This window comes from Aulonocara stuartgranti (assembly GCF_965226115.1).
Source record: "Aulonocara stuartgranti genome assembly, chromosome: 6".
Taxonomy (NCBI): Eukaryota; Metazoa; Chordata; class Actinopteri; order Cichliformes; family Cichlidae; genus Aulonocara; species Aulonocara stuartgranti.
Genome location: NC_138944.1, coordinates 36,720,527 through 36,731,723, shown reverse-complemented (window position 1 = coordinate 36,731,723; position 11,197 = coordinate 36,720,527). Strand labels below are relative to the sequence as shown.

Genomic DNA, 11,197 nt, shown 5'->3' with positions numbered 1-11,197 from the left:
AAAATTCTTCTTCGCTGTCAGAAGTATCTCCACTGCTTGTGGAGAGTGCAAAACTGCAGCAACAGCCTCCTCTAAACTGAGTGCACGCTTCATTGTGTCTGTGCAGAAATGACCACTCAGACCAGGCCGCAAAGTATTTTCATAGACTTCAAAGGTGCACCTGAATAAACATGCTATACCATACATCCAATAAGAGAGAGGAGGCACACTCTTGATCAAGAAAAAACATAAGCGCACGCCTTTGATCTCTCCCCCCCCCCTCTCTCTCTCTCTCTCTCTCTCTCTCTCTCTCTCTCACACACACACACACACACACACATGCACATACATACATACACAATACCATTTTATGGTGGTTAGCTGTTTTATTGTCATGCATTTTACAAGGTAAGATAACCATGTCCTGCATTCAAAACCACTGAAAATGTCTATGGTGGTGCTGTGCCTAATATTGTGCTGGTGTATGCTGGGTAATCGCACAGCTAGCGACTGGGTGACTTTATTCACCCGCTTCGGCTGTTATCAGTCCATATCCCCTAGATATGGACCATCTCCTGCTAGATTGTTCAGAAGGTTGTTATCATCCATCCAGATGGAGGATCACTAACAGGAGCGTGGGAAGACTCCAGAATCCACTCTGGCTGCAATCCGGTGGATACAGCAGTGTGTACAGGTAAGACCGTTTAAACGGACAGCATTTATAGAATGACTATTAAGTCAGACCAGCGAGTGTCAATAATGTTAATGTGGTTATGTTAGTAATACACAGAGTGCTAATATAACAGCTTTAAGATGCATTTGTAGATGTTATTACGTGTTTTACCGTCTTTATGGTGCTAGCTTAAAGTTACGGTGTAAACGTTAGCTTATATTGGAGTAAAGCTGTTACTGTTTAAACGATGTTAGCACAGAAATATTAGCTTCTGTCATGACTGACGAAGTTACTAGTTAATAAAGTTTCCAGTAAAGTGTTTAATCGCAGCCACAGATTGACAGCAAATATCTCGATTAGCTTCAGTGCATCTGTAATAAATATGTGCAAGTTTCAGTGCTTCGTTTAAACTGTATGATACTTATACTGACCCAGGGTCAGTGTAAAATACAATCCTAGCTGTGTGAACAAAGCCTGGCTCCTTTAATCCTGCATGAAAAACCTCAGGATGCAGGCTATTATTACTCTTTCCTGCTGGCACACCTGTCACACCTGAGAGTCAGCTAGAAACTTACAGTGACGTGGACATCATGCAAAGACTGCCAGACTCTGTAATACTGCAAATGATCAGTGACTCAAGTTAACACTAAACTTTAAACGGTACCTCTGTGTCTCTGTGTGCTGAACATTTAGGATTGAGTCAGGCTGCATCTGTGTTAGTCCTCTGACAGACTGGTGACCTGTCCAGGTGTGCTCTACCTATGACTACTGGGACAGGCTCTAGCTCCTGTAATAGAAATTTTATGTTATTCTCATTTAAAGCATTTAAGTGCTTATGCATATGCTTAGTTGTGACACTGTTATAGACTGTTCAATGAAAGTTTCTAAAACTAGATGAACTTACTTCAGCAGTTTGAGAAAACAACTCCCTTTACAGGTGCTGATAACGTCAAGGGCACAAAACAGCATAACCATTGATCCGTTAGGTTTCATAGCGAGACACGTGAAGTGGCAGAGCTGACATGACTGAACTGTGATGTTTGATGTGTGTTTGCTCTCCTGTGCACAGTAATAAATAGCATGATCACAGCTCGCTCTTTCTGTGTTGCAGACTTTATTAAAAAAATTCCATGACATCTACTATAACTGAACCAACCTGGTGCTCTTCATTTATGGAGGCTGTTGAGTCTGAATGTTGGATGTTGTGTATCTCGTGTTCTCTGGGCTTTGTTGTCCTCAGTCTTTTTGCAGGATCAGAAAACAAAACCGGGAGGCGCGTAAATGTTTCTTCTCCATGATGTTTCTTCAAATGTTTCTTCTGGATGATGATATGACCGTGACACGGGATGCCACCTTTGGTCTTGTGACGAAGCAAAGCTCAGGAAGAAGTGTGATTAAATGGTACCCACATGTTGAGAAGGATGTACAGGGCACCTGCAGCCAAATCCAAGCTTCAGCTTAGTTGTAGTTGCAGAATGCTATAGGACTGAGACATCTAAGGCATCAAATGTTTGATTAAACGGATGAAAAAGAGAAGTTTTTTCCCTATAATTATCACTTCTTAAAATCTGTAGCAACTTCAAGTCTGTCAGCATGCTGAGCATGCTCAGAATGTGACAATATATTTTTGTTCAATATTTAATTTCTTTCAGTTGCAATTGTTAAATGAAAAAATATATATTCTTATAATTTAGCAAACGAATTTATCAAAAAAAAATACATATATCTGTATTAGTTTTAGTAAATTAATTTGACACCTGTATTGAAAATACCATATTGTATTCATACAGAATCAGTATGGTATCATTGTTTGTCTGTTCACTGATTGTTGAAGCTAAGAGCTACTTTGATCTGTTTAGATCTAAAGTATCCAAAGTTGAGTTCTAATGTTTCTTCACCCCTGTGTGTGTGATATGTGATTTCCTACATGCTGGCAGAGCAGAGCAGCAGTTTGTGCTCACAGATGGTGACGGTGTGGAGAGACAGTGGTATTTCCTCAGAAGAACCAGCAGAGTCACAAAGGACACCAGTCCATCTCACCACCTTGACTTGCTGACTGATGTTCGTCTGCACTGCACAGAGGAAATCAACTGACCGAGGTTTGTCCAGTGACGTGTTATGAAATGTATATTTGTTTTATGCTTACAGATATGTTTTTCTTGACAGAGGCTCTGCAGAGGTTAGACAAAGCAGAGAAAACATGTGCTTTACATTTTACTGTGATTTATTGAGATATTTGTTGCCTGATGTTCAGCAGGAATGGAGAAATAGAATCAAAGGGAGATGTTTTTCCTGTTTTTGTAATGATGTAAGTAAATCTTCAATATTATTTATTTGCTTGGTTATATTAGGAGCGTTTCTGAGTGAGGGGGAGAGGAGTCATCATCCAGGTAAAGTGACGTGGATCAGTGGATACACTTGTCTCCCCTTTAAAGGAGACGATCCAAGTCATCCTTAAATGTTAGCGCTTTCAAATACACAAACATTTTTAAAGGACAAAAATGAACATCCAACTTTGACTGTAATACAAAATAAATCTTTGCATGTGTGTTTTCAAACTCTCAGATGGGCAGTATATCAGTCTTGGACTGTCTAACCTGCCGGAGCAGCACTGAATGACCACCGCACGAGCATGTTCCTGCAACATTCAGCATCTGATCCTTCATCTGTGTGCTTCTGCTTTTGGTAAGTAGAGTTACCCAACTCCAGTAACTCTAAACACATGCCATCCATTTCTAACGGCCTGGTTACTTCCTGTCAGTTACTTTAGAAACCATGTGGTCACCTGACCTAACACTGTTTCTTCTTCTTCCCCTTAATGTTGAAGTGTCAAATGTCAAACAGCTGGAGAGGAAACTACACCAGTGTACTGGGATGTTTCAGCAACACGTGCCAGATGCTGTTCCTTCATGGTGACATCACCAGAGACAGTCCCGCCCACCTCAGGACCCATTGATTATGATGATCTGATCCATCAAACCCCCAGCAGGTGAACTTTATTCATGACATAACACCGCAACAATGTAAAAAATTAAACAGCAACAGTCTAAATGTAAAGTGCATTCTAAAGTCCTCTTCAATAAATTGTATGCAAAGAGTCATTCAGGTCACTACAGAACCCAGAGTCTTCATCATTAAATCTCTGGTTGCTTCATTTTTTCTATCCTATATCAGATATTTTAAAGGTTAGCTTAGGTAAGTTCCATTCTCATGGTGAGGCAAAGTGCTTTATATGTGTGTGTGTGTGTCATGAACGGCTATAAAAGGCCTATAATTAAAGAACAAAGCGGGTTTGAGTTCGAGTTGCGGCAGACTGTCACTACTTGTAAATGGAACGCAGCCTTCCTACGGCGGACAGCTAATAACAGGAATCGGACGCGGTCCAGCCAAGTCCACAGCAACCACCATAGCAACCGCCTAGCATGACCTTAAAAACATATTCTGTCTTCATAACTATCAAAATCGTGAAATGATTTGCAAAGTGTGAAAGTGTTACAGCTGCAGAGAGCTATGGCGGTATCTATGGAAGCTGTTTGCATAGCTAATAATATACGATGTAACCATGGAGACAGTCAGTCACTTGAGCTAGCGGTGCATGTTTACTACAGTGAATAAGGTGATTGAGTGCACAGCGTCCACACGCTGCAGGGGGTAAAGACATTACTTCAATATTGTTTTATATTGATATATATTAGCCTTCTGTTGACCATCACCTCAGGTTCACCATTACAGTTTCAGATTACAGATGCACACTGTCTAAACACATTCAAAAACTCATGTCTCAGAAATAAGCACAGCTGTTCATGTTTGTCATTAGAGTTTTATTTGTAAGAAAATTATGAACTTCATATTGTGCATTAAATAAAAGAACATTTCACAACTCTGAGTCAACAGAAACAGGTAACAGAAATGTCTCTAATGTGTACAGTGTAGTGTAAGCATTAAAAGATCATAAAGGAAAAACTAACATTTATGTGAAACTAATTGTAATAAAAAATGAGCAGGTGCTTTATAGATTCAAAAGAAAGAATCTGAAAACAACACTTTTTTGGTCTAAGTGATCAAAGTAGAAAACAGAACTGATGTTCAAGAACAAACCGTAGCTGCACTAATATTACACATCTCGATCGTTGTACTGAACAGACATGTTGCTTTTAAAACCACATGCAGTGTGTGACCATGACTGTTCACTGAGACCATGAACGCCACTTCGCTGAAGCATTCTTCTTCTTCTTCTTGCCATTAAATTGGAAGCAGAAGCAGCACGAGTTGATTTGATCTACTGAAAGGAAAAAGCAGAACATCTGAGTTGAAACCAGTCAGCTGAAATCATTAAGACAGGAACAAATTCAATGCAGTGTCTCAAGTGGCTTAGCCTGTTACAACTGTTGATACAAGCTAAATACGGTTAACACACAGTGTCAGGGAGCTCCAGTGTGGGAACTAGTGGCTTTAGGTTTGTAGTCATTTAACTTTCATCCATTCATTCATTTAATTCAGGAGGAAGAAATGCCAGGTTGGTGCAGGCTGGTTACATGCATTTGGTCCCATGCTGTCTTTAATTAAATGACTTGGTTCATTTTATGGCTGGGCTGTATGTGGGGTTATATCATGTTATTTGGGCAGGAGTACCTGTCCCCTGTTAGACTTAGAAAGTTTCTCCATAAGTAGAGTTTCTAACTCTTCTAGCACATCTGTGGCTGACAGCTTTTTGGTGGCTCTTTTTACCCCACACTGGTTGTGAGTGTGTAAATAGCCCCACTAGTTATTTTGGGTTGCAGTTAACTAGGGAGGAAGGGGTGGGTATGCCATGATTAGGTGAATAACAATTATATGTGATACATAAATTTCACAATGCATGCATATATCTCTATCAATTAAACCTGGCCTGAGGGCTGCCATTTTTTACATTCAGTTATTTCTCTTAGAAATGTTGGAACTAAATAATGAATGTGTTACAGTTAAAGTGAAACACTGGTCAGTGTAAATGGCTCATTGGGACACAGAAACCTTTAAATTAAACCTGATATCTAGTGTCAAACAATATCAAAGCTGTAAAAGATGTTTACATTCAGAATTTATAAAACTATGATTGTAAATAAATTCAAACAAGTGAGCTTTTCTCTTTGTGCTGAATATCAACACTGTGGTTTCTTAGACTGTAAGCTTTACTTTAGTGCAACCAGTTGCAGAAGCTGCCACTCCAAATGTCTTTTGATAACAAGAAAAAAATACCTTTTCAGTACACGGCCTGAAGTTCTTCTCCGAAATCTTCTGCAATCGGCTTTGTCTGCTGGTTTGAAGACAATAAACCACAAAAAAGATGATTTAGTCACTTTGTCTGCGTCATGCAGCTCGAATGTGTCGTGTAACGATGTTGAATAGCCGTCGTTATCCCTCTGCTTTGAGCCTTTTATCAAAAGTTACAGCTAACTTCATGAAGTTGTACAAAAAGGCTTCATTTCGCCGAGACAGTGCGTTTCTGACTATTACATGCATTTGAATGGAGTTCTTGCACGAAACAAAGTATAAGTTTTCATTATGTGAATAACTTGTATTTTACACTGACCCTGGGTCAGTATCAACTTCATGAAGACAGCTGTAACTTTTGATAGAGGACTCACACACACACATATTTATGGCTTTGCCTTATAGAATTCAGCATCTCCGTGCTGAGGAAATAGGTTTTGCAGCTGTTTGAGCTAAGATTTTCAAGTTATTCACAAATTGAAAACCTATACTTTGTGTCGGGCGAGAACTCCATTCAAATGCATGTAATAGCGAGAAACGCACTAACGTGGTGAAATAAAGCGTTTTTCCATAAACTTCATAAAGACAGCTGTAAATTTTGAGAGAAGACTCACACACACATTGGGGGGATATTGAAGTCTATAAGATAAAGCCATGAATATGTTTGTCTGAGTCTTCTATCAAAAGTTACAGCAAGCTCTATGAAGTTGATGAGAAACGCTTTACTTCGCCAAGACAGTGCGTTTCTCACTGTTACATGCATTTGAATTTAGTTCTTGCCCGACACAAAGTATAGGTTTTAATTTGTGAATAACTTGAAAATCTTAGCTCAAACAGCTGCAAAACCTATTTCCTGAGCACTGAGATGCTGAATTCTATAAGGCAAAGCCATAAATATGTGTGTGTGATTCTTCTATCAACAGTTACAGCTGTCTTCTTGAAGTTGATACTGACCCACGGTCAGTGTAAAATACAATCCTAGCTGTGTGAACAAAGCTTGGCTCCTTTAATCCTGCAAGACAAACCTCAGGATGCAGGTTATTATTACTCTTTCCTGCTGGCACACCTGAGAGTCAGCTAGAAACTTACAGTGACGTGGACATCATGCAAAGACTGCCAGACTCTGTAATACTGTGAATGATCAGTGACTCAAGTTAACACTAAACTTTAAACAGTACCTCTGTGTCTCTGTGTGCTGAACATTTAGGATTGAGTCTGCATTGACTTTATTTATTGAGACTTTAATGTGCTAAAAGCAGGTTGAAGACAGCTCAGAAACATTTGAAGATTAAAATTTAGCATTATGGCTGCTGGTGGTTTGTAAAGCCTATACTCAGCTGTAGTTTTTGTTACTAATTTATGTTTGTTGTTGTTTAACACAGATTTCAGAAGAGCAAATATGCTTAATAGTTTAACTAGATTTCATTTGTCAGTGTGGGACTGCTGAGTCACCTGAAGAACTCATTTCATTCATTCTCCACATGATGTTCATATACAGAAATGTTTCACAGGAACTGGTTCCTCCCAAACTGTGAACTAGTGTGTTTCCATAGATTATCTCTGTATGAATGTACTTTTAAATGAAGGCAAGTGTTTGTCCTTTTTTGTTCCTCAGTTACAGTACGTGATATCTTGATATCAGGCGGTCAACACTGGGGGAAGACAAGAAGCAGACGTACTTCCAAGAGGGAGCTGCAGTGAGGACACAGCCAGGTCACTGAGGTCAGAGGTCAGAATCTGAAACAGCTCAGGTTTATATTTTAGGGGTTATAAAAAATCAAAATGTATTTATGAAGAAACCTTTAAATAATAGTCATAATTATGATTATTATAAGAAATATCAAACATTTAAGTGGATTTTCTGTTACACATATTGTATTAGCCCTGCAATAAACTGGCAGCCTGTCTTTGTCCTGTATCAGCTGGGATAGGCTTCATCCTCCCGCAACCCTGAATTGGATACATTGTATTCCAATTATGTAATCTGATCATTTACAAACTCAAGGTATCTAATCAAAATGTAAGTAATAATTATAAAATGGGAAAGCAGAAATAAGTGTGACATAAATGTAAATGTGTTAGCTGACATAGAGGACAGCTACATGTAGTCTGAAAAACCTTTGTTGTCAAGTTTGCAGGTATATCAGCACGAGACATTCTTACATAGAAGAGTCTGTTAAAGTCTCTAACTCAGCGAAGCATTATTGGTCCCGTCTGTTTGGATAAATATAGTAAGTTGATGTTTGTCCATTTATTGACACATTTTCTTAAGTGCTTCTCCAGTTCAGGATCACAGTGGAGCTGCAGCTGGATATGTTCATTAAATAAACCTTACAAAAGTTAACAATAAACCTGCATCCATGTACGTTGTTGTCCACAGGATAAGAAAATCAAACTGGAACACTGTGGAACATGTTAATAAATGTTTGTGTGTTTATGCCTGTGTCTTTCACAGGAGGCGCTGGAAGGTTTCCCTAATAGTTCCTGGTGAATCAAAGCAGAACCATAAAGGTTGCTGGATTGCATGATGGCCTTACCCCTGAGCAGTCATCCTGTTAAAGGAGGAACCAGTTAGAAGCTGTTTTCAAAGTAGCTGAGCAGATTTCATCTCAAGTAAGCGATTAACTGTTTGTTCATCTGTTCTGCCACTTAAAGAGCATTTAAGGACGTCTTTTGAGTGTCCAGCTGAATTAATTCTACTGGCTCTCATGGTCATTTGTTATTATAGACATATTTTTCATGTTCATCCAGCTATTTAGTAAATTCTATCTATTTAGTAAAATCCGTCAGCTATAAAATGTAATATAAATATAAAAAATATCTAAATATCTCCTGCACTTTATATTTTAATGATGTAAGTCTGTTATCATGTTACATTAGCATTCCTCACATATCAATGAGATGCTGTACAGTACAATCCTACTGACGCAGCAGAGGGATAACGACGGCTATTCAACATCGTTACACGACACATTCGAGCTGCATGACACAGACAAAGTGACTAAATCATCTTTTTTATGGTTTATTGTCTTCAAACCAGCAGACAAAGCCGATTGCAGAAGATTTCGGAGAAGAACTTCAGGCCGTGTACTGAAAAGGTATTTTTTTCTTGTTATCAAAAGACATTTGGAGTGGCAGCTTCTGCAACTGGTTGCACTAAAGTAAAGCTTACAGTCTAAGAAACCACAGTGTTGATATTCAGCACAAAGAGAAAAGCTCACTTGTTTGAATTTATTTACAATCATAGTTTTATAAATTCTGAATGTAAACATCTTTTACAGCTTTGATATTGTTTGACACTAGATATCAGGTTTAATTTAAAGGTTTCTGTGTCCCAATGAGCCATTTACACTGACCAGTGTTTCACTTTAACTGTAACACATTCATTATTTAGTTCCAACATTTCTAAGAGAAATAACTGAATGTAAAAAATGGCAGCCCTCAGGCCAGGTTTAATTGATAGAGATATATGCATGCATTGTGAAATTTATGTATCACATATAATTGTTATTCACCTAATCATGGCATACCCACCCCTTCCTCCCTAGTTAACTGCAACCCAAAATAACTAGTGGGGCTATTTACACACTCACAACCAGTGTGGGGTAAAAAGAGCCACCAAAAAGCTGTCAGCCACAGATGTGCTAGAAGAGTTAGAAACTCTACTTATGGAGAAACTTTCTAAGTCTAACAGGGGACAGGTACTCCTGCCCAAATAACATGATATAACCCCACATACAGCCCAGCCATAAAATGAACCAAGTCATTTAATTAAAGACAGCATGGGACCAAATGCATGTAACCAGCCTGCACCAACCTGGCATTTCTTCCTCCTGAATTAAATGAATGAATGGATGAAAGTTAAATGACTACAAACCTAAAGCCACTAGTTCCCACACTGGAGCTCCCTGACACTGTGTGTTAACCGTATTAAGCTTGTATCAACAGTTGTAACAGGCTAAGCCACTTGAGACACTGCATTGAATTTGTTCCTGTCTTAATGATTTCAGCTGACTGGTTTCAACTCAGATGTTCTGCTTTTTCCTTTCAGTAGATCAAATCAGCTCGTGCTGCTTCTGCTTCCAATTTAATGGCAAGAAGAAGAAGAAGAATGCTTCAGCGAAGTGGCGTTCATGGTCTCAGTGAACAGTCATGGTCACACACTGCATGTGGTTTTAAAAGCAACATGTCTGTTCAGTACAACGATCGAGATGTGTAATATTAGTGCAGCTACGGTTTGTTCTTGAACATCGGTTCTGTTTTCTACTTTGATCACTTAGACCAAAAAAGTGTTGTTTTCAGATTCTTTCTTTTGAATCTATAAAGCACCTGCTCATTTTTTATTACAATTAGTTTCACATAAATGTTAGTTTTTCCTTTATGATCTTTTAATGCTTACACTACACATTAGAGACATTTCTGTTACCTGTTTCTGTTGACTCAGAGTTGTGAAATGTTCTTTTATTTAATGCACAATATGAAGTTCATAATTTTCTTACAAATAAAACTCTAATGACAAACATGAACAGCTGTGCTTATTTCTGAGACATGAGTTTTTGAATGTGTTTAGACAGTGTGCATCTGTAATCTGAAACTGTAATGGTGAACCTGAGGTGATGGTCAACAGAAGGCTAATATATATCAATATAAAACAATATTGAAGTAATGTCTTTACCCCCTGCAGAGTGTGGACGCTGTGCACTCAATCACCTTATTCACTGTAGTAAACATGCACCGCTAGCTCAAGTGACTGACTGTCTCCATGGTTACATCGTATATTATTAGCTATGTAAACAGCTTCCATAGATACCGCCATAGCATTCTGCAACTGTAACACTTTCACACTTTGCAAATCATTTCACGATTTTGATAGTTATGAAGACAGAATATGTTTTTAAGGTCATGCTAGGCGGTTGCTATGGTGGTTGCTGTGGACTTGGCTGGACCGCGTCCGATTCCTGTTATTAGCTGTCCGCCGTAGGAAGGCTGCGTTCCATTTACAAGTAGTGACAGTATGCCGCAACTCGAACTCAAACCCGCTTTGTTCTTTAATTATAGGCCTTTTATAGCCGTTCATGACACACACACACACACACACACACACACACACACACACACACACACACACACACACACATACACACACACACACACACACACACACACACATAAAGCACTTTGCCTCACCATGAGAATGGAACTTTACCTAAGCTAGCCTTTAAAATATCTGATATAGGATAGAAAAATGAAGCAACCAGAGATTTAATGATGAAGACTCTAAAACCCACTGTCTTG

General features: G+C 38.8%; 1 long non-coding RNA gene across 11 annotated transcripts; it reads left to right on the top strand.

Annotated features, from left to right (window-relative positions):
- The first annotated feature begins 253 nt into the window (after positions 1-253).
- On the top strand, positions 254-10,295 carry LOC309708863. Of its 11 annotated transcripts, none has more exons than XR_014277342.1 (11): positions 254-673; positions 1,893-2,053; positions 2,590-2,751; positions 3,004-3,112; positions 3,218-3,337; positions 3,480-3,641; positions 7,518-7,631; positions 8,034-8,133; positions 8,358-8,515; positions 8,943-9,000; positions 9,954-10,295. It is a non-coding gene; the product is annotated as an uncharacterized lncRNA (long non-coding RNA). The 11 variants fall into 11 exon arrangements; XR_014277346.1 differs by lacking the exon at positions 8,034-8,133 and having other exon boundaries at positions 255-387; positions 593-673; positions 9,954-10,293; XR_014277343.1 differs by lacking the exon at positions 8,034-8,133 and having other exon boundaries at positions 255-673; positions 7,545-7,631; positions 9,954-10,294.
- Positions 10,296-11,197: the final 902 nt, after the last annotated feature.